Raw genomic sequence first — 22,266 nt, forward strand, 5'->3', positions numbered from 1 at the left:
TGGGGGGTCGGTGACCCTTTTGTACACCCGCTCCACAGGTAACCGTGAGGTGCACATCTGGTGGTCCAGATCCCTCCCTTTCACGTGTTGGCTCCTTATTTTTTTTCCTCACTTTCCTCTCCTGTTTTAGTTCACTTGCTGAATTGAGCTGGACAGCTCTTTTCAGTGTTAGGAGCAGGAACTTGCAGTGAGGCTGCTTTTAGAGCAGTAAAGTTTAAAAAAACAAAAAAAAAAAGGAACAAGTAGGAACAGTGGACTAGGTTGGCTCCCCCACCCGGCGTGGTTTCGGAGGTCTTTTTCTTCGTTTTTCTATTTTTTATTTTTGCTGCTTGATTGGGCCGCCGGCGACGCAATGGTGAGTGGGGTGGCCTGCCGTGCGCGTGGAGCAACTCCTGAGCGGCTTAATCGCCGCAGTCTGTGCTCAGCCTGCATTTCGGGGGGAGGGGTCCCTCAAAGCTCCCTGTGCCTGCCAAACGGAAGAAGGTTGCGTCCTTTCCTCCTCCTGCAGCTCTGAGCGGTTCAGTCCGCGTGCAGCTGCCCGGCGCGGTAACCGCGGGAAGGGTGGCCATTTTGGATCCCCCGGCGGTCAGGCCCATGTTTTTGGGGTCCGAGGGGGATTTTCCTCAGTCCTTTCTCCAGTTCACCCAGGTCCTATTGGGGGACAGGGGGACTTGGCAGGCTCCCTGGGGGGCTCTTTTTCAGCTAATGCGGACAGTGTACGGGCCCTTGCTCTGTTCTCACCGGAATTCATGCTTCTTATGCACAAAGCTTTTTTGGCACAGCATCAGGGTTTTGTGCCCGGTGGGGTTGGCCAGAACCCCCTTTCTTTACTCCTGGATGCCGGTTTAACTCCGGGCAGGTCGCTGCCAGAGTCTGGCTCAGGGCAGGCAGGGGGGCTTGCAAGAAGATACTGTGACCGCCACAGAGTACTGCGCTTTCCTGCTTCGGTGCCGCAGGGAAATGCCTCCGGCCTAGGGGCACCACTTTCCGGTAATCAGGCGGCAGAACCGGACGCAGCGGACACCAGCCAAAGTGATGATCTTGATTCCGGGCCTGCAGCAGAGGGGGATGACCCCAAGATCCTACGGTTGCTCCGCAAAGAGGAATTGGCGCTCTCATTCCCCAAGTTCTGAAGGACCTGGGGCTACAGCCTCCACCTGACTACCCTCGCAAGGACGGTGCGGATCCAGTTTTGGAGGGCACGCGGCACCCCCCTTCTGGGTTCCTGTATCATGAGTCCATTAAAAAGTTGGTGGACACGGGATTGAAAGTTGGTAGGACCATGGCCAAGCTTTATACCTTGCCGGAGCAGACCCTGGAACTGTTTGCACTCCCTTAGGTGGACGCTGCGGTATCCGTCGTCACAAATAAAATGACCACTCCGTTGTGGGGGCAACAGCTTTGAAGGGTGGTCAGGATCGCAAGCTGGAGATCCATCTCGAGAGGATTTTTGAGGTCTCGGCTTTGAGTCTCCATGCAGCTATTTGTTCCAGCCTCATGCAGCGGGCATGCTTATGCTGGGTACAGCGTTCCCAGGAATATCCGACGCTCGGGAGTTCGCAAGGTGCTCAGGCAGACCGGTTAGAAGCTGTCATTTCTTTTGTGGCAGATGCATTGTATGATGTAGTGCCGGATGTCTTCTCGCATTATGGGGCTGCGGTTTCCACAAGGCGCCTCCTCTGGCTTCGTAACTGGTCCGTGGACGTTTCATCTAAGGCCCAGCTAGTGTCTTTACCGTTCAAAGGTCGGCTTTTATTTGGCGAGGAGTTGAATCAGATCGTGAAACAATTAGGAGACTCTAAAGTGCTTCGTTTGCCAGAGGACAAGCCGCAGGGCAGACCAAGTTTTCCCCCATGGCCGCGTTTTCGGGACACTCTGAGGTTTCGGCAACCGTGCAGCATGTCGGCGATAGAGGTCTTTTTCGTCTCGAGGTCAGTCCTGGGCCCAGTCCTTTCGAGGAGGATGTCGGCCCTTTAGAGCCCCCATCAATACCTGCTCCTCTGGTCCCAAATCGGCACAATGAAGGGAGGCCTGCCCACTCCTCCGTTCCTTTTATAGGAGGTCAGCTAGCTTGGTTTTACGAGGAGTGGGCCAAAATCACCCAGGATCAGTGGGTACTCAGTGTGATAAGGGATGGTTACGCTTTAGAATTTGCTCGACCCATCCACGGCCTGTTTCTAATCTCCCCCTGCGGCTTGCTGCAGAAGCGCGGGGCGGTGCGGGAGACTTTGCACAGGTTGCAGCACTTGGGGGCCGTGGTTCCGGTGTCACTGGGCGAACTTCAAATGGGTCAGTATTCGATTTACTTTGTGGTCCAGAAGAAGGAGGGAGCCTTTCGCCCCATTCTCAATTTGAAGCGGGTGAACACGGTTTTGAAAGTTCCCTGTTTTCGGATGGAAACACAGTTGGTGATAGCAGCGGTACACACCCAGGAGTTCCTGCATCGTTGGATTTGACGGAAGCGTGTATTTACATTCCCGTTTCCCGGGACCATCAACGTTACCTGAGGTTTATGGTCTTGGGGCAGCACTTCCAGTTTCAAGCGCTCCCATTCGGAGCGCTTGAAACTGGAAGTGACCACGGCGCCTCGTACCTTCACCAAGGTTATGGTGGTTGTAGCGGCGGTGTTACAGCGGCAAGGAGTCCTTGTCCATCCTTATCTCGATGATTGGCTCATTCGGGTGAAGTCGGAGACTAGTTGTCGTACAGCAGTGCAAGAGGTCCTTCAGACTTTGCGGTTGTTAGGCTGGGTGGTGAATTTGGCCAAGAGCCACCTAGTCCCGTCTCAAACTCTGGAGTATCTGGGAGCGTTTTTCGACACAAACCAAGGCAGAGTTGTCTTTCTAACGGAAGAGAGAATGTGCAAACTGCAATCTCAGATTCAGCGCTTGGTGCAGTTGCATTTCCCCAGAGCTTGGGATGTGTTGCAGGTCCTTGGTTCCATGACTTTCACATTAGATCTGGTGCCGTGGGCCTTTGCTCATATGCGTCCCCTTCAGAGGGCTTTTCTGGCCCAATGGAGGCCGTTGTCTGAGAAGTATCACCAGCTTGTTCCTCTCTTACCCCCCCCCCCCCCCCCCCATATGACCAGGGACAGTCTCTCTTGGTGGCTGCACACACCCAGCCTTATGCAGGGGGTCGCCTTGGAAGTTCCGGATTGGGTGATTCTGACTACGGATGCAAGTCTCTCTGGATGGGGGGGGCAGTTTGTCAGAGTCAAGCGGCTCAGGGCACCTGGTCAACCGTAGAGACGTCTTGGTCTATCAATCTCTTGGAAGCCAAGGCGGTGCGTTTGGCTTTGCTTGCCTTTCAGCCTTTAGTTCAGGGGCATTCGGTGCGATGGCTGTAGCTTACATCAACAGACAAGGAGGCACTAAGAGCCATGCAGTGTCTCTGGAAGTTCAGGAGTTGATCCTTTGGGCAGAACAGCACTTAGTTCAAATATCGGCGTCTCATATCGCCAGAGTCGAGAATGTACAAGCAGATTATCTCAGTCGCATGCTTCTCGATCCGGGAGAATGTGAGTTGTCGGACAGAGTGGTGCAACTCATTTGTGCGAAATGGAGCTGCTCTCAGGTCAATCTGATGTTGACGCGCCACAATGCGAAGGCTCCTCGGTTTTTCAGCAGATGAAGGGAATGCAGAGCAAGGGCGTAGATGCTCTGGTCCTTCCTTGGCCTTGGGGAGTTCTTCTATATGTTTTCCCTCTTTAGCCGCTGGTGGGAAAGATCTTGCAGCAGATAGAGAGGCATCCAGGGGAGGTGGTGCTAGTAGCCCCGGAGTGGCTGCTCCACTCATGGTTCGCCGATCTGATACACCTCGTGGTCGAAGGCCCTTCACGGCTCAGTCATCTCCCTCGCCTCCTGCGCCAGGTCCCCGTATTTTCAACAATGCAGATCGCTTTTGTCTAGCGGCTTGGCTTTTGAGAGGAGGCGTTTTAAGGTCGAGAGGGTACCCGGAACCAGTGTTTACTACCCTCCTCCAATCTAGATGGAAGTCCACCTTGTTGTCTTATGTCCGAGTCTAGAAAGTAATCTAGTCCTGGTGTGTGGCTAAGGGTGTTCAGGTTTTGCGAGCTTCAATGTCATACGTTTTGTCTTTCCTTCTGGACGGTCTGGTCAAGGGCCTTGCTTTCAACTCCTTAGAGTTCACGTGGCAGCTTTGGCTTGTTTGAGGGGAAAGCTGGATGGTTACCGCTTATCCTCTCATTCTGATGTGATCCGGTTTACACGAGGAGTCAAGAATTTACGTCCACTGGTGAGGAGAGTTTGTCCTCCTTGGAACCTCAATCTGGTACTTCGGGGTTTGTGTGAGGTTCCGTTTGAACCTATCCGTTTGTGTGAGGTTCCGTTTGAACCTATCCGCAGGGCTACTCTTAACCTATCCGCAGGGCTACTCTTAAAGATTTAACTTTAAAGGTTGTTTTCTTGGTAGCCATTTGCTCTGCGAGGAGCATTAAAGTAAAAATAAACAATAATCCAACCACACTAAACCTAAATAGACTATTAACCTTAACTTTCATTTTAGTAAATGCCCAATCTATAACAAAAAAATTCCCAATAATTACAGACCTACTATACGACATAAAACCAAACTTCATGGCCATCACTGAAACATGGTTAAAAAAATCTGACATTATCATCAAAAATCATATAGCACACAGAAATTATGACACATTTTCAATCCCAAGGATAAATAAACGTGGAGGCGGTATAGCTCTAATAATTGAAAAAAAATTCAACTGTAAAGTAATTCCAACAACACCCCCTCAAAACCATGAAATTGTACTATTTGATACCGAATACACTCAAATATGCGTTATCTATTGCCCACCCAGCTTACTTGAACTAAACGTTTCCCCATTAATAGAATATCTAACAACAAACCTAAACACATCAAAACCAACCATCATAATGGGAGACTTTAACCTTCACATGGACGTGCTTCCATTAGCAAATACATGCCAGACACTAAACGATATGATGGAAGCATTGGGTTTCACTCTAATTACAGATAGACCCACACACAAAGCAGGTCATTCACTTGACCTGACATACATCAATCATAGCTTCTTTGAACACATGAATGCTAGCGATAGTCAAATTCCATGGTCAGATCACTTCCTAATCCAGTCCGACATTAAATTCACAAAACCAAAAGAAATACAGAAAAAAGAGCCTTTAGAATTTAAATTTCGTCACCCCTTTAACCATGACACACTAAAAAACAAACTAGAAGAAATTCTAATAAACCTTAATCACAATAACTGTACAGATGCAACATCAGAGTGGCAAACAAATACAAGTAAACTGGCAGATGACATTAACCCCATAAAAACTATACAAATACATGAGCCCAAACAAAAAAACCCATGGTTTAATGAAAAAATAAGGGAAATCAAACAAAACCTGAGGAAAAAAGATGGAAAAAAGACAAATCAGCAGATAACTTAACCAAATTTAGGAAACAACTAGCCTATTATAAAAAAATAATTCTCGATGCCAAAAAACAATTCTTTAGTTCAAAAATTGAAAAATTTGCAAATAATCCAAGAACACTATTCAACATAGTTAAAAATCTGACCAACGACACTGCAGAGATGCCCCAAACCCCACATGAAAGCAAATGCAACGAATTAGCACATTACTTCTCAGACAAAATCTCAAACCTTAGAGCCAAGATTCCAATACTAACCAAACAGGAAATCAAAATGCATAAAAGAGATGTGACACAACTCTCCGCATTTGACGAAATATCACAAACCGAAGTAGAATCCATGATAAAAAAATTGAACCCTGCACCACATATAATCGACGCCATTCCCACCACAAATATAAAAAAACTAGCTGATATTACCTCCTACACACTATCCAAAATAATTAATTTATCACTCAGCGAAGGAGTAATGCCAGACTCTCTGAAAAATGCAATAATTAAACCAATTCTGAAAAAGAAAAACAATGACCCAAACATTTTAAGTAACTATAGACCTGTCTCAAACTTGCCTATGCTCGCAAAATTAATAGAAAAAGCAGTACAAAAACAACTAGCAGATCATCTAGACAACAATAACATACTCTACCCATCACAACATGGGTTCAGAAAACACTATAGCACCGAAACATTACTATCTCTTACAGATAATGTACTATGCGGATTTGATAGCGGAAAACACTACATCTTGATATTACTAGACCTGTCCGCAGCATTCGACACCGTAAACCATAACATACTATTAAAAAGACTGGAAGAGATTGGATTACAAAAAACAACACTTGATTGGTTCACATCCTACCTGACAAATAGATCCTATCAGGTACAGATAAAAAACACAACATCAGTCAAAATCGACCTAAAAACAGGAGTCCCCCAGGGTTCAGCACTCTCAGCAACCCTATTTAACATCTACATGCTCCCCCTATGTCACCTGCTGGCAGGGTTAGGTATCATACACTTCATATATGCAGATGACATTCAACTGATTCTACCAGTAGAGGAATCAATTGAGAAAACACTGAATTTTGCAATGATGTACATAGACATAATAAAACAGCTTTTAAACCAAATGGAACTAGTAATAAACATAGAAAAAACTGAATTTATACACCTTGAACGAAAAAACATTGTAAGAATCGAAAATCCCATCAAAATTAAAAATGACAAGACAATCGAGCTAACTAATAAGGCTAGAAACCTAGGAGTAATTATAGACACCGAACTCAGCCTTAAGCAACACATATCAATAAAAGTGAGAGAAGGCTATGCCAAACTAATGATCCTTAGAAGACTAAAACCCTTATTAACTCAAGATCACTTTCGCACAGTACTACAAGCACTAATATTTGCTAGCACAGACTACTGCAACACACTTTTCCTAGGTTTACCATACACCACAATCAGGCCACTACAAATACTACAGAACTCAGCTGCAAGAATACTAACTGGAAAAGGAAGAAGAGATCACATCACCCAAACACTTGCTGATTTGCACTGGCTCCCAATAGAACAAAGAGTCCAATTCAAAACACTATGCACAGTTCATAAACTAATAAACGACGAAAAGGCCGACTGGCTAAACACTGCCCTACGATTACATGTCCCTCAAAGAAATCTCAGATCAGCGAATAAAGCTCTACTAACCATACCCTCAGTCAAAACAGCAAAATTGACCCAAGTTAGAGAGAGAGCACTATCCTTGGCAGGAGCATTATTATGGAACACATTACCACTTGAACTAAGACTAATGAAAGAACTAAAACTCTTCAAAAAGAGCTTAAAAACTTGGCTATTCAAAAATGCATTTCACAGTGAGGTCGCTGAATAACAACAAATTCCTACAGCTGAAAGCCACCTATAAAAAGCAGAATGTTACTTTTTTGTTTTAATCATAATTAAATTTTAAATTAAAACAGTTATCACATATGATTACCACAGTATCATATAAACTGTATCTCAAACACACTTCTCATTTAGAGTATATTATGAATTATGTAACCGTAAAATATTGGCACCCCATGGATAACTTAGAAAGCAAACCAAACCTATTTTGTGCCTAAATGTAAACCGTTGTGATGGTGCATCACTAAACGACGGTATAGAAAAGTTTTTAAATAAATAAATAAATTTCAGAATTACAAGCTTTGTCATTTCGAGATCCTTTTCTTAAAATATCAGACGGGGATGTATCTTTACGGACAGTCCCATCCTTTTTCCTGAAAGTGGTGTCCATCTTCCACGTTAATCAGTCTGAGCTACCAGCTTTTCCAGATTTGGAAGCCTCTGAGTCAAATGCTCGTGAGCTTTGGCTACTAGAAGTCTGTAGAGCGTTACTTCGCTATCTTAAAGTCACAAATGATTTTAGACAGTCTGATCATCTTTGTTTTGTGGAACGGTCCGAAGAAGGGGTCTCAAGCTTCCAAAACTATCATTGCCAGATGGCTTAAGGAGGCTATTGGCTCTGCTTACATTCTCAAGGATAAGCCAGTTCCGGAAGGCTTGAGGGGCCCATTCCACTCGATCTCAGGCGACCTCTTGGGCAGAGGCTCACTTGGTATCGCTACAAGAGATTTGTAGAGCAGCAACTTGGAAGTCTCTGCATACTTTTGCAAGACGACATCGGCTGGATGTGGCGGATCGGGAGTCTCGGTATTTTGGTGAAAGCGTGTTATGAGCGGGACTCTCCAGGTCCCATCCTGTTTAGGAAGCTTTGCTACATCCCAGGAGTCTGGACTGATCCGGGTACGTACAGGGAAAGGAAAATTTGGTTCTTACCTGATAATTTTTGTTCCTGTAGTACTACGGATCAGTCCAGAGCCCGCCCAAGTATTAAGGAGGGTGAGTCGTCTGCTCAACTGTTGTAAATTACAGACATCAGAAGTTTTTTATCAAGTTTTTTTTATCAAGTTTATATTCAAATGTTTTTTATGGTGTTTTTTGCATTTAGCTTTGGTACAGATCAATACTGAGGAACTGCAGGTGGCATCAGTGTATATAAAGCAATTTCAGTTTTACTTTCTCTGTCTCCACCTGCTGGCACGGATGAATAAATCCAGGAGTCTGGACTGATCCGCGGTACTACAGGAATGAAAATTATCGGGTAAGAACCAAATTTTCCTCTTTGCCTTGCCAACCTTTCAGCTGCCTGCTTACTGACCAGGATCTCTGTCTCTCTCCTGCTAGGTGATAGATGGTCTCATGTTGCATCATACTTCCTTCATTGGGTGTTTGAAAAGCATCTGAGACCTTTCTTGTTTCCATCAGTGGAACAGACTGAGGCCAGGCATGTGGTGGTATTGAACACAAATGTAACAGACTGAGTCAGGGTGGCTGGTGGCAGCATGTGCCGGGCCTGGAACTAAGAAGGGGGTGCTGCTGTTGGACCCCCAAAGACTTATTTCAAAGAAAACCCTGATGCTGTGTCCCAAGACAGGTCCAGATCAGGGTCTCGACTGCCTTCCAGCTACAGAGATCCTCTCCCCCCTGCTTCTGCTATGAGCTACTGAATGAAGCACTTTATATGGTGTTTCTAGGGGCTTTGCTTTGGTGGGAGCTGGTGGTACAGTTCTGACCCACCATTTTAGATTTATATTCTACTTTTCACACTTTTTTCAGATCATATTAAAACGCAAGAGTTAAGTGCAAAGTGGCACATCCTGTGTTAAGCTGAATTGAGGGTTGTAATAACAGACAAATATGGGAAGCTTCAGTAGTAGCTGAGTCCCTTCCTGTTGCAGAGGGATCAGAGAGTGAAATGGCAGCCATTTTGTGAACTGTCTCTGTGGAATAAAGCCTCTGTAATGCTGGCAAAACTCTGGGTAAGGGGGGGACTGTCTAGGCATAGTTTTCTCCCATTGCCACTCTTTCCACAGTATATGTGCATTTAGTCCCTGCTGTATATTGGGTCACCCCTATCATAGGAGGGATGTCTATGTATATTCCCTGTTTGCTAATCTATCCCCAGTATATATATTTAAAACCCTTGCTCTATACCAAGCTGCTCCCTATGCAGACTGAGATAATCTTTGCTTGTCTAAATCTGGCCATGGTCAGATGACCCAATAAAATGTTTATAGTGAATCTGGATTTTTATTATTTCTTTTTTTTTTTTTGCCAAACCCAGTCCAGTTCTCAACTTTGCAACAGGGAGCAGAAATCTTATTTCTAACCTCTATTCTTGGTACCCTTGGAGGGTCAGGTGTGAGACCAGCTGCAGATCCTACCTTACAATTTAGAGATTGCAATCCCTCTGTATTTTTGATACAGAGGGATGAAAAGGATGAAAGCCGCCATATGTGTTTTGCCCATTGAATGATTCGGACTTTGACGTTCTCTCAAATGCCCTAGAGTTTTGAAAGAAGAGAGGAGAATGGCAACGGCTGTAATGAGATTGTATGAGATGAATATACTGTTACAACCAGTAATCTCTTCCTGAGTAAGGATTAAGTAATTGCAATAACTGGGTGTAAGTTTGTGTTGAGGAAGGATTCTGAGTGGATCCTCTCAAACTATTGATGCCTATCTTGCATATCTCCACTAGCGTGAACACAGATTCATCTTAACATGAGCTTTTTTGATAGGCAGGTCAGTGGCCAAAGGGGTCTTATCAGACATGAAATTTGGCAAAACCAGCAGTCTGCTGAAATGTCTTCAGAAGTGCATTTGGGCTTCCCTGTGGAAGGGACGAGCCTTTCTGGCCCAGATGTGGTAAAAGTAGTCAAGATTCTGGTGGGAGAGCAAGATAACATTTCATCCCTCATCTGTGTTAGTGCCAAAGGTCATTCAGAAGGAATTGATCCTCTCTTAAAATTATTTTTTATAACATAATAACCACAAGCATCCTTGTTACAGAAAACAAAAATGTACAACAGAACATCCAAAAAATGGAAGGAAGGAAGGTCAGTAACATTCTGCTATAAGGCTATAAGGAAATCCACATGCCTTCTGCTAATGCACATTGCGAGAGAACATATACACCATGCCTAGTCTCAACCTTTTAGCAGAAGGCAGGAAAACAAACGTTTTCACCTTTGATGAAGCAAGCAACATTTCTGATCATGTGAGGTTTCAGCAGGAATTCCGGCTGTTGAGGAGGAAGGTTGTAGGTTTTTTAGGGAGGCCAGGAATCTATCTTCCAGGACAAAGTTAGCAGGAGGTGGCCATTGAAATTGGCATAACCCCCCCCCCCCCCCAAAGCAATACAGGAAACAGGTGGACAAAATAACAATCAATCAGCTCAAAAAAAAAGTAGAAAAGGTGACTAGAAAGAGCAATGAACCAAGGAAGGAAAGTTAGAAAGCTATGAGCTCATAGACTTAGGCATTAAAAGCCCACCCCTGCAGGCCCTAATGGTGGAGGCAGACTTGGACATCGTTACTGTTATAGAGACCTGGTTCATTGAGTCTCATGATTGGAATACGGCCACCCTGGGCTATAACTTAAGGAAGGACAGAGAAGGGGGAGGAGTAGCTCTTTGTCAAAAACAATATCCAAGCAATTGAAATGAAAGGAATGTGGGGTAGGGAAGAAGCATTATGGGCTGTCCTAAAAAGTAGGATGGTTTATTTGGTTTTTTATACCGTCACATCAGTAAAAAACCTTCACAACGGTGTACAATCGTTTAAAATCAAGGAAATACAATAATGAAATAAAAGGGTAATAGCTAAAATATCAAAGAAAGAAATATAACATTATCAATAGTACCTGAATGTAATCCACTTTGAAGTGATGAAAAAAAGTGGAATATAAATCTAAATAAATAAAATAAAAATAGACTAAAAGTGCTATATAATAAGATAAGATACATATTAATAATACTAAGAATTATGAAAGCACAGCTAAAATACAATAAATAGACTAAAATATAGTTTCAAAATAAAGACATACTGTTGATTATTAACCATTCTCTGCATGAGCGCATGTAAATAGCCAGGTTTTGAGATCGGATTTAAATTTCTTTGTATCTGTTTACAGCCGTATTTGTGTGGGCAACGTGTTCCAAAACTTTGGACCTGTGATTGAGATTGCCCTCTCACGTACTTCGCTAATCCTTGCTGTCTTTATTGTGGGAATCGTTAACAGACCTTTGTTGGCAGACCTGAGATTTTTTTGTGGGATATGCAAACAAATTGCCGCGTTAAGCCATTCAGTCTTATTTCCATGAATTATATTATGAAGAATGCAGGCAATTTTGTATTGTGTGCAATAGTTTATAGGGAGCCAGTGTAATGAGACTAAGATGGAGGTAATATGGTCACATTTTCTGTTCCCGGTCAGGACTCTTGCAGCGGCGTTCTGTAGTGCTTGGAGAGGACTTGTTGTACTATGTGGCAGACCTAGTAACAGGGCATTACAGTAGTCGATATTTGAGAATATCAGGGACTGGACAACCGTCCTAAAGTCTTTGGGTTCCAGTAAAGGTTTCATTTTTCTCAATGTTAGACGTTTAAAGTAGCCATCCTTCAATTTTGTGGCAATGTTTTTTTTCCCAAATCCCTTGCAAATAGTGATGGTTTTATCTTGGTATTGTTGTCAAATGATAGGGGGGGGCGATATCATTATTCATGCACTTTCGTTCTAACAACAGTATCTCTGTTTTCTCTGTGTTTAAAACTAAATTTATGTATTTTAATAATTGTTTAATAGCATTTAGGTAAAATACTATAATTTTAAAAGACTGCTGTATTGAAACATCAATGGGTACGAGAAACTGTATGTCATCGGCATAAATGTAAAAATTTAATCATAAACCGGAGAGAAAATGGCAAACTGGCAGTATTTTAAAAAGTATGGCGGAAATTGTGGACCCCTGAGGTACTCCAGTTTCTAGAGGTATCTTCTTAGATATTGAGTTTTTTATCTTGACTTGGAAGATCGGTTATTAAGGAAGAAAGTGAACCAATTTTGGACGACATCGTTAATTCCGATTTCTTTTAGGCGGGAAAGTAAAATAGGAAGGTCAATGGTATCAAAGGCCACCGATAGTTCTAAAAGGGCTCTGACCTGAGTCAAAACCTCTTAAAATCATATCTGTCATAGAAATTAATAACGATTCAGTATTAAAATTTTTTCTAAAACTGAATTGATTGGGAAATAAAATGTTAGATTCTAAATAATTGTCTAACTGCTTCAGAATAATCTTTTCAATGAGTTTGGCAATAAAGGATAAATTTGATATGGTGCTTCCATTTACATTGGTGTGGTCTATAGGAATCCAATTCAGACAGAAGAAATGGACAGAGATCTGATTGAAGACATCTAAAAAAATAGGAACAAAAGAAGTATTGCTCATTGGAGATTTCATTCTGGTGGATGTGGATTGGATTATCCTTTCTCCTAGGACAAGCAAGGATGGTAGTCCTCACATGTGGGTGACATTATCAGATGGAGCCTGGCATGGAAAACTTTTGTCAAAGTTTCTAGAAACTTTGACCGGCAGACTGAGCATGCCCAGCCTGCTGCTATCCGTGCGTCCTTGCGAGGTCCTGCTCCAGTCTCCTCTTCTCCGCAGTGCAGTAGCCTCGCGGTTGTGGAGCTCGAAACCCTTGAAAGCGTTTTTGCTAAACGTTTCGGGGGTTTTTCTGTGTCTGCTCTCCCTTCGCATTCGTTTCCTTCGGTAGGTACCTGTGGTTTTTTCCATCAGTTTTTCACTGTTGATTCACGACTCCTACCTTGGGTTCCCGTCAGTCATCGACTGTGTGTCGGCCTCTTTTTTTTCGATGGCGTCGTCAGGTTTTCGACTGTGCCACCAGTGTCTGCAGACCAGGTCCATCACAGATCCACATGAAGTATGTATCCTCTGCCTGGGAGCCTCGCATGACGTTCGAGGGTGTCGTTTGTGCGATCAAATGACCCCCAAAGGGTGTTGTGCATGCCTAAATAAAAATGGAGAAGCTTTTTGGCTCTCTAAAACCCTCCACTTCGGTGTCAGTGTCCTCCATGCCTAAGGACCGCAGGGAACCGTCTCCATCGCTTCCCCTGGCGGTCCCTCTCTCCAGTACCCCGAAGGATCGAGGAGAGGGAGGTCGATCCTCGGTGGTCTCTCCCCTCCCCCTAACCTCGGGGTTGTCTTCGTCCTCGGTGCCAGGGAAGGACCGGGCCAAGCACCGGAAACCCAGGAAGCATCGACACTAGTCACCGTCCTGACACGGCTCCAGTTCCGGAGCGGTATCGGCAGCTGCCGAACTGCCATCAAAGCGGCACTGGCCACCGGAGGGCCCCATCCTCCGGTGCCCCCGGTAGCCTGAGGCGTTCCCCAGTGGCAACAGTGGTGTGCACCATGCGTCCTCATAATCCCTCCGAGGATGTGCCAGTGACGCCTTGTCCCCCTTCATCAGTCCTTACTACCCAGGACTTTCAGGAGGAGTTGGACCGCAGGGTGCAATCAGCAGTGCTCAAAGCGCTTCAGAGCGTTGAGCTGCTGGCGCCACCAGCCCCCATACTGGTGCTTGAGCCTCCACCTTTGTTGTTCACACCTCTGCTGGAGCATTGGACTTCCTTCTTGGCATCCTACCAACTCAACCGGTGCCAGAGAGGCCTCTGATGCCTCATTGGCCACAGACTCCCTCCATCGGGAGCGATCCTGATTCCCGGGTCCTCCGAGGAGGATGAGGCCTCTGGGACCAGGCGCCCGTGGTTCCCTGGGCTGCCGCCAGTTCCTCCCGGCGTACACGGCTGATGGCCCTCTCAATGCCTGGGGGTCCATCGATGCTGCCGGTGCCCCTACTGCCTTCGGTACCCTTGGGGTCCAGGCCTTCCGTCCCTACTGGTCCCCACCCTCGGCATCTGTACCCCAGTGAGAGGAGGGTCCCTATGACCCATGGTGCGATGGCTCCTTGGACACGTCCTCAGAGTTCTCCGATGACCCCCTCTCAGAGCCTTCCCCCTCCAGAGGAGCGGCATTGCTTTCTGCCTGAGGAACTGTCTTTCACTAGCTTTGTGAGGGCCATGGCAGAGGCCATTCCCTTCCAGCTCCTGTCGGAGGAGGAGAAGATGCTGGAGGTCCTCCAGTTCGACGCTTCAAAAGATGTTGTAGCAATGCCAGTCCATGACATCTTTAAAGAGCTCCTCCTCCATATGTGGGAACACCCAGTGTCGCTTGCCCCGGTGAACAGGAAATCTGATGCGACTTATCTGGTTCAACAGGCCGTGGGCTTTGAACGGCGGCACTTACCCCACCAGTCTGCAGTGGTGGAGTCCGCGCTTAAGAAAGCCAGACGCTCCCGGGCACACGCTTCTGCCCCTCTTGCAGGGTCAGCCAGAATCCAGGCCCTGTTACATATGCTCCCTACAAGAAATTCTTCCACAATCGTGTAGTGCTGCACATGCATCCAAAATTTCTGCCAAAGGTGGTGACTGCTTTTCACATCAACCAGTCAATTATCTTTCCCACGGCCTCATTCTCACCCAGGGAAACGTGCTCTTCACACACTGGACTGAAAGCGGGTGCTCGCGTTCTACTTGGACTGAACAGCGAGGCACAGACAGTCCACCCAGCTCTTTGTGCCCTTTGACACCAGTAGGCTGGGAACAGCAGTGAGGAAGCAGACCGTATCCAACTGGCTAGCGGATTGCATTGCCTTCTGCTACAAGCAGGCAGGCCTCCAGCTGGCCAGCAGGGTGAAGGCTCACTCTGTGCGGGCTATGGCTGCATCAGTGGCCTATTTGCATGCGGTCCCTGTTGCCAAAATCTGCAGAGCCATGACCTGGAGTTCACTCCACACATTCATGGCTCACTACTGCCTCAACAGGTATAGTCATCAGGACAGTGCTTTTGGCCAGTCTGTCCTCTGCAATCTATTCCAGTCTTGAACCCAACTGTTCTCATCGCGCTCTCTGTGGGGCCAGACTGTCTCTGTATTTCCCACAGCGCTGCAGTTGTGTTTTGCCCGTTGGCACCTTGTTCAGCTTCTGTGGGTCCCTCTGATCACAGGGGACATTCTGGAGTTCTGTAATCACCCACATGTGAGGATTTCATCCTACTTGTTATAGGGAAAAGCGCAGTTGCTTACCTATAACAGGTGTTCTCCTAAGACAGCAGGATATTAGTCCTCAGGAATCCCGCCCCCCCTCCCCACAATGTTGGGTTCACCTTTGTTTTGTTTTATTTTTCGCTCATATTTTGCTGTGTTACAAGACTGAAGGGGGGACCTTGCGTGGACGTGCGGATAGCAGCAGGCTGGGCGTGCTCAGTCTGCCAGTCAAAGTTTCCCGTGCCAGGCTCCATCTGATGTCATCTGCATGTGAGGACTAACATCCTGCTGTCCTAGGAGAACACCTGTTACAGGTAAGTAACTGCACTTTCTGAGGAATCTACAAGAAGTAGAGAGATTATGGATGCCCTGCAAGGGGCTCTGCTCAAACAAATGGTAATGGATCCTACGAGGATCTGTCTGCATAGGTGCTCACCTGAGCACTAGTGATCATCAGATATCGCAAATAAGATACAGAGAAGTCACACACAGATCTGAGTTTTGAACTTCAAAGATACAGAATTTGTCAAAAATGGGGATGTTTCTGGAGGAAGAACTAGAAGACCAGGAGAAAATGGGTGAGGTGGGACCACAGTGGGCCAAATTAAAAGGAGCTATTACAAAGGCAAACAAATCTTTGTTAGAAAAGCAACCAAAAGTAAGAGAAAAAGAAACCAATCTGGATCTCAAAGGAGGTGGCTGAAAAAATAAAGGCAAAAAAACAGCATTAAAAAAGTATAAAGGATCCCAAAAAGAGAAACACAGAAGGAATACCTGATGAAACTGAGGAAGACTGAGAGAAATCAGGAAAGCAAAAGGTCAAGTGGAAGAAAGGATTGCCAAAGAGGTAAAGCGAGGTGATTAAAAACATTTTTCAGATACATCAGAGAGAGGAGGATGGCCCAAGGAGGTGTAGTGAAACTGAAAGGTGATGAGCAATGTGTTGAGAGAAATGAAGAAATGGCAGAAATATTAAAACAAATACTTCAGTTCGGTGTTCACTAAAGAAAGACCCCGGAGAAGGACCCTCGCTGGTTGGCAAGACAGTGGATGGGGGTGGAGTAGACGAAACTCCATTTACAGAAGAAAATGTATGGGAAGAGCTAGGAAAACTGAAAGCAGACAAGGCCATGGGGCCTGATGAGGTTCGTCCCAGGATACTGAGGAAGCTCAGAGATGTGCTGGCGGGTCCGCTGTGTGACCTGTTCAATAGATCCCTAGAAAAAGGTGAGGTGCCTCAAGATTGGGGGAGAGCGGTGGTGGTCCCGCTTCACAAAAGTGGGAGCAGAGAGGAGGTTGGAAACTACAGGCCGGTCAGCCTCACCTCGGTGGTGGGAAAATTAATGGAGTCTCTGCTGAAGGAAAGTGAACTATAGTGCTAGAAGAAGGCTGGGCTGCACAGAGAGAGGAATAGGAGATGATCCCCTTGTACAGGGCCTTGGTGAGGCCTCACCTGGAGAACTGTGTTCAGTTCTGGAGCCCGTACTTCAGAAAGGACAGAGACAGGATGGAGGCGGTCCAGAAAAGTACAACCAAAATGGTGGAGGGGGGGGGGGTCTGTATCAGAAGACCTATGAGGAGAGGCTGAGGGATGTGAATATATTTACCCTGGAAGACAGGAGATTTAGAGGAGATATGATACAGACCTTCAGATAACTGAAAGGTTTTAATGTTGTATGAACTTTGAACATTTTTCATTGGACAGAAAACAGTAGAACTGGGGGGTCACGAAATGAAACTCCATGAGGGATAAATCAGAACCAACATCAAGAAACATTTCTAAACAGGGAGGGTGGTGGATGCTTGTAATGCCCTGCTGGAAGAGGTGGTGAGGATGACAACAGTAAACAAATTCAAAAGGCTTGGGATAAACACCCTTCATTCCTAAAGGTTAGAGGTTGGCAATGAAGAAAAGAGTGCATGGGGGATAACTTGTGTGTGGAGCGGCAGTTACTGCACCTAACAGAAGGCCATGGGCATTACAACCCTTAACTAATTAACCTTGATGCTTTTGGTGCAACTGCAACATCTCTCTCTTCCCCAGTGGGGTGAAAAAGAGGAATTGGATTAAACAACATCCAGTGCTCAGCCCTGACTTTATGGTTCGGAAGACAAACAAACAGACATTAGGAAAATCGCAGGTCTGCTTCTACGGCAAAGTCCAAAAGCAAAGCACATTCAAGCAGCATTGTTCGAATTAAGAAGGCTCCTCATCCTGTAAATATGCTGCTAGCAGTAATTGTGTTATGGGTTTGACAGTTGCTTGGTTTGGATTATAAATATTACTACCTTTAACATAAGGCTTTGGGGGTAACCTGCATGGAGTGGCAGCTACTACCCTTAACAGAAACATGAGTAACAGAATTCAAGAAAGCCAAGGATCAGCACACAGGATTGTTACCTATGCAGTGAGAGATTGAGGGGTAAAGCCTGAGATAAGCACAGAGGATCCTTAGCTGTGAGGGAGTGAGGGGAAAAGCCTGGGATAAGCACAGAGGATCCTTAGCTGTGGGGGAGTGAGGGGTAAAGCCTGGGATAAGCACAGAGGATCCTTAGCTGTGAGGGAGTGAGGGGTAAAGCCTGGGATAAGCACAGAGGATCCTTAGCTGTGAGGGAGTGAGAGGTAAAGCCTGGGATAAGCACAGAGGATCCTTAGCTGTGAGGGAGTGAGTGGTAAGGCCTGGGATAAGCACAGAGGATCCTTAGCTGGATTAGAAGGACTAGAAGCTTTGTTGTTCTCTAACCTAGTCCTTGGGACACATCTAATCTGTCAGATTTTCATCATATCCACAATGAATATGCATGGGTTAAATTTGCATGCACTGCCTCCATTGTCTGCAAATCTATCTCATGCATATTCATTGTGGATATCTTGAAAACCATACTGGCTTGGTATGTGCTGTAGCCTGGGTTGAGAATCTCTGCTCAAACCCACAGAGAGTGGAGAGTAACCTTAGCAGAGCAAGAATGATCAGGGTACGACATGCTTTTCGTAGGTAGGTGGCTGCTAACTGTAGACTAATCAGTTTGACCTTGGTTGCAGTACTTTAATAGTTCACTACCAAAGAAAAGGATAGTGGAGTATCTGGCACAGAACAGATTATAGGATCCAAGACTGCATAGCTTTATTAGAGGGAGATAATGTCAGAGCAGTTTCTTGGACTGAATGACCAAAGAATTTGATTAGAGGAATGTGTTGGATTTGCTGTACTTAAGGCATTTGACACTGTGCTACACAGAAGGCCTATAAATGTTTAGCAGCATTTGGGTGGATCCTGAGTTGGTAAACTGGGTTGGAAACTGGTTCAGGGTGGTGGTAAATGGAGTTCATGCCAAAGAAAGGGGGGTTTTCAGTGGAATGCCTCAGGGTTTGGTTCTGGATCTAGTTCTGTTGAGGAAGAGCTATATTGGAAAAGTTTGTCTTTACAAATACTAACATTTGCAACAGGGTAGACCAGAATAGGCACCTTTGATTCTCTAGTCCCACAAACCAGTCTAGTTTTCAGGATATCCACAACGAATATGCATGAGTCGTCTTTGAATGCAGTGGAGACTGTGCATGCAAATGCATCTCATGAATTTTTAGTGTGGATATCTTGAAAACCTAACTGGCTTGAGGACTGGAGTTACTTATCCCGGGGTAGATATGCCTAACTGAGCAGAAAAAATAATGGCCATGAGTGACAACTTAAGATTCACTGCAAAAAAAATCATGCATTTGGGGTGCAGAATACCAAGAGAATAATACATGAGGGGTGAGGTATAGATGTATACCAAGCAGAAGTGAAATCTTGAGATTACTGAGTCTCTAATGATCTCAAGGATAGAGAAACAAGATAGACATCAAATCCAGAGAAATGTTAAGGTGCATAGTGAGAGACATACTCAGTAGAAAAAAGTGGTAATGTCTCTAAAACAGATCATTGGTGAGACCTCACCTGAAGTATTGTGTACAATTCTAGAGGTCATACCCCAGAAAGGATATAGATAAGCTGGAGATGGTCCAGAGAAGGGTTACCAAAATTGTGCAGAATTTGCACCATCTATTGTATGAGTTGGGACTTAAGACTCTATGGTAGAGAGAGTCAATCATGTCATTTAATTGTGTAAATAATATATAAGAAGGAAATCATGTTCAGTTGAAAAGAAATTATACAACAAAAAACTCATATGATGATGTTCAAAGTAGGTAGAGACAGAGATATAACAATAGAAAACATTTCTCCATAGAAAGGGTGGTGGACATATAGAACAGATTGCCAGAGAAGGTGGTGGAGGCTATAAGGAAACATGGGATATGCACAGAGGGGTACCTTTTTGAGAGGAAATTGTTAGAGATCAAGTAGACTCTGTGATATTGTAACAGGAAAGGATTCTGGGTAAACTAGATGGGCCTTTGGGGCTTTATATGCTGCTGTTCTATGTGAAACGGAATTCTCTTGAGGAGGAGGGTTACTCATCCACACAAGTGGTAACATCTAATGGTGTTGGCACAGAGCATTTCCTACAGACTTCTGGAAAAGCCTAGAAAGGCTTTTCTGAGCATGTGCAGGAATTTGTGTTTATCTGTCATTGTATGGCACACCTCAGTCTGTTTTTTTTTCTAGAGACATCAAACGCATTTCCTTAACTTGACAGAGAGGAAACATTTTCTTTGCCATCAGACCTTTCATGGTCCCTGCTGTGGTCCAATATTCTGTGTGTGATAGGTTGCAAATAAATCACATTCCTCTTGGTTCTTTTATTTATTTATTTATTTATTTATTTATTTATTTAGAATTCTTATATACTGATATTCCTGTAAAGTATACAGATCATACCGGTTTACAGTGTAACATAAGGTTGCAAATAAATCACATTCCTCTTGGTTCTTTTATTTATTTATTTATTTATTTATTTATTTAGAATTCTTATATACTGATATTCCTGTAAAGTATACAGATCATACCGGTTTACAGTGTAACATAACTGTCACAAGTGGCGATTACATAGAACATAAGGTGTTAGAACAGCGAACATTTTTTACATAAAATATTAGAGCATCAGAACAAAGGGAATATTGGGAGAATGCAAGGAACAAATGGAAATCATATAAACTGAATGCGAGGTAACTATAAGATGTTAATGCCGTAATATTGTGAAAGACTGAGGCCTTGAAGCTAGGATTCAGGGGAGTAAGGGGGGGAGTAAAAGGGAGGTAGAATTGGAGGGCGGGGTAGGTCGGGCAGAAAGGGTCAAAAGGTGGGATTGAGCGGGAGGAAGAAACAGAGGAAAAAGGGGGCTCCCCGATGAGGCCTCGGGGGCTGTGTTGAGAGTGGAGTGTGAACAGTTTATCCTTGTGCCTTAGTCCATGTCCTTCGAGAAGCGTCGGAGTGAGCTTGAGATTCCGGGAAGGCTTGCATGAAGAGCCACGTCTTTAGATCTTTCTTGAAGGTTTGGTGATTACGTTCTTGCCGTAGATCTGGTGGAAGAGTATTCCATAGAGTGGGCCCTGCTGTTGAAAATGCTCATTTTCCTAGCGAAGATTTGGCCGGGGGGGGGGGGGGCGGGGCATACAGGGAGCCTTTGTACGCTCTCCTGACTGGTCTGTCTGACGTGTGTGGAAGGAATTGAAAACTGAGCTTGAGAGGAGCGATGTTGTGGATGTCCTTGTGGATCATCATGAGGACTTTGAAGGAAATCCTAAATTTGACGGGTAGCCAGTGTAGTGACTGAAGTATGGGAGAGATATGGTTTCTTTTATTTGAGTTTGTGAGTATCCTGGCGGCAGCATTTTGGACCATCTGCAGGGGTTTGATAGTTATTGCAGGGAGACCAAGCAAGAGGGAATTGCAGTAGTCTAATTTAGAAAGATTGAAGCGCTAGACGGAAGTCTCAAATGCAGGAGAGGTTTTAGTTTTTTGAGAACTTGTAATTTAAAAAAGCATTCTTTGGTGGTGTTATGAACAAAAGATTTAAAATTGGAATTTGTTGTCGAGCCGAACCCCTAAATCTCTGACAGAAGGGGAGAGGTTGATAGATGTTTTAGCGAATTGAGAAGCGCTTGGGGAGTTGAGGAGAACTTGGTTTTCATCTGGTGAAATGAGTAACTCGGTCTTGTTTGTATTGAGGATCAGGTTGAGGCTAGCGAGGAGATTATTGATGAATTGCAAACAGCTATTCCAGTAGGACCAAGTTTTTTGAAGGGAGTCTGTGATTGGGAGAAGAATTTGGATGTCATCAGCATATAGGTAATACGTTAATTTTAGATTGGAAAGTAATTAGCAGAGTGGGAGCATGTAAATATTAAAGAGGGTGGGAGAAAGAGATGATCCTTGTGGGACTCCCAGGTTTGATTTGATGGGGTGTGATTCCTTGTTGTTGATCTTGACCTTGTAGAATCTATTGTCTAGGAACGATTTAAACCAGCTGAATGCCACTCCTTGAATACCAATGTCTGATAGACGCTCTAGAAGAATGGAATGATTCACAGTGTCAAACGCAGCGGCTAGGTCGAGTAGTGCAAGGAGGTAAGACTGTTTTTTTTCCAAGTTTAGGAGGATGGAGTCCAATAGCGAGGTTAGAAGGGCTTCGGTACTTTGATTTTTTCGGAATCCAAATTGATATGGGGAAAGAATATTGTTCTCCTCCAGGTATTCTGAAAGTTGTTTGTTTACTATTCATTCCATAATTTTGGAGATCAGTGGTAGATTAGCTATGGGGCGAAAATTTGCAGGGTCAGTGGTCGGAAGGTTAGGTTTTTTTAGGAGTGGTTTAAGAATGGCTAGTTTTAGTTGTTCTGGTACCAGTCCTTATGTTA

General features: G+C 44.7%; 1 protein-coding gene across 13 annotated transcripts in view; it reads left to right on the top strand.

The window, feature by feature from the left end:
- The window catches only part of SCRIB (scribble planar cell polarity protein), a gene marked incomplete in the record, with an annotated part of 447,609 nt that overhangs the window by 193,770 nt on the left and 231,573 nt on the right, over nucleotides 1-22,266 (top strand).

The sequence above is a fragment of the Rhinatrema bivittatum genome, chromosome 2, assembly GCF_901001135.1.
Source record: "Rhinatrema bivittatum chromosome 2, aRhiBiv1.1, whole genome shotgun sequence".
Lineage (NCBI taxonomy): Eukaryota > Metazoa > Chordata > Amphibia > Gymnophiona > Rhinatrematidae > Rhinatrema > Rhinatrema bivittatum.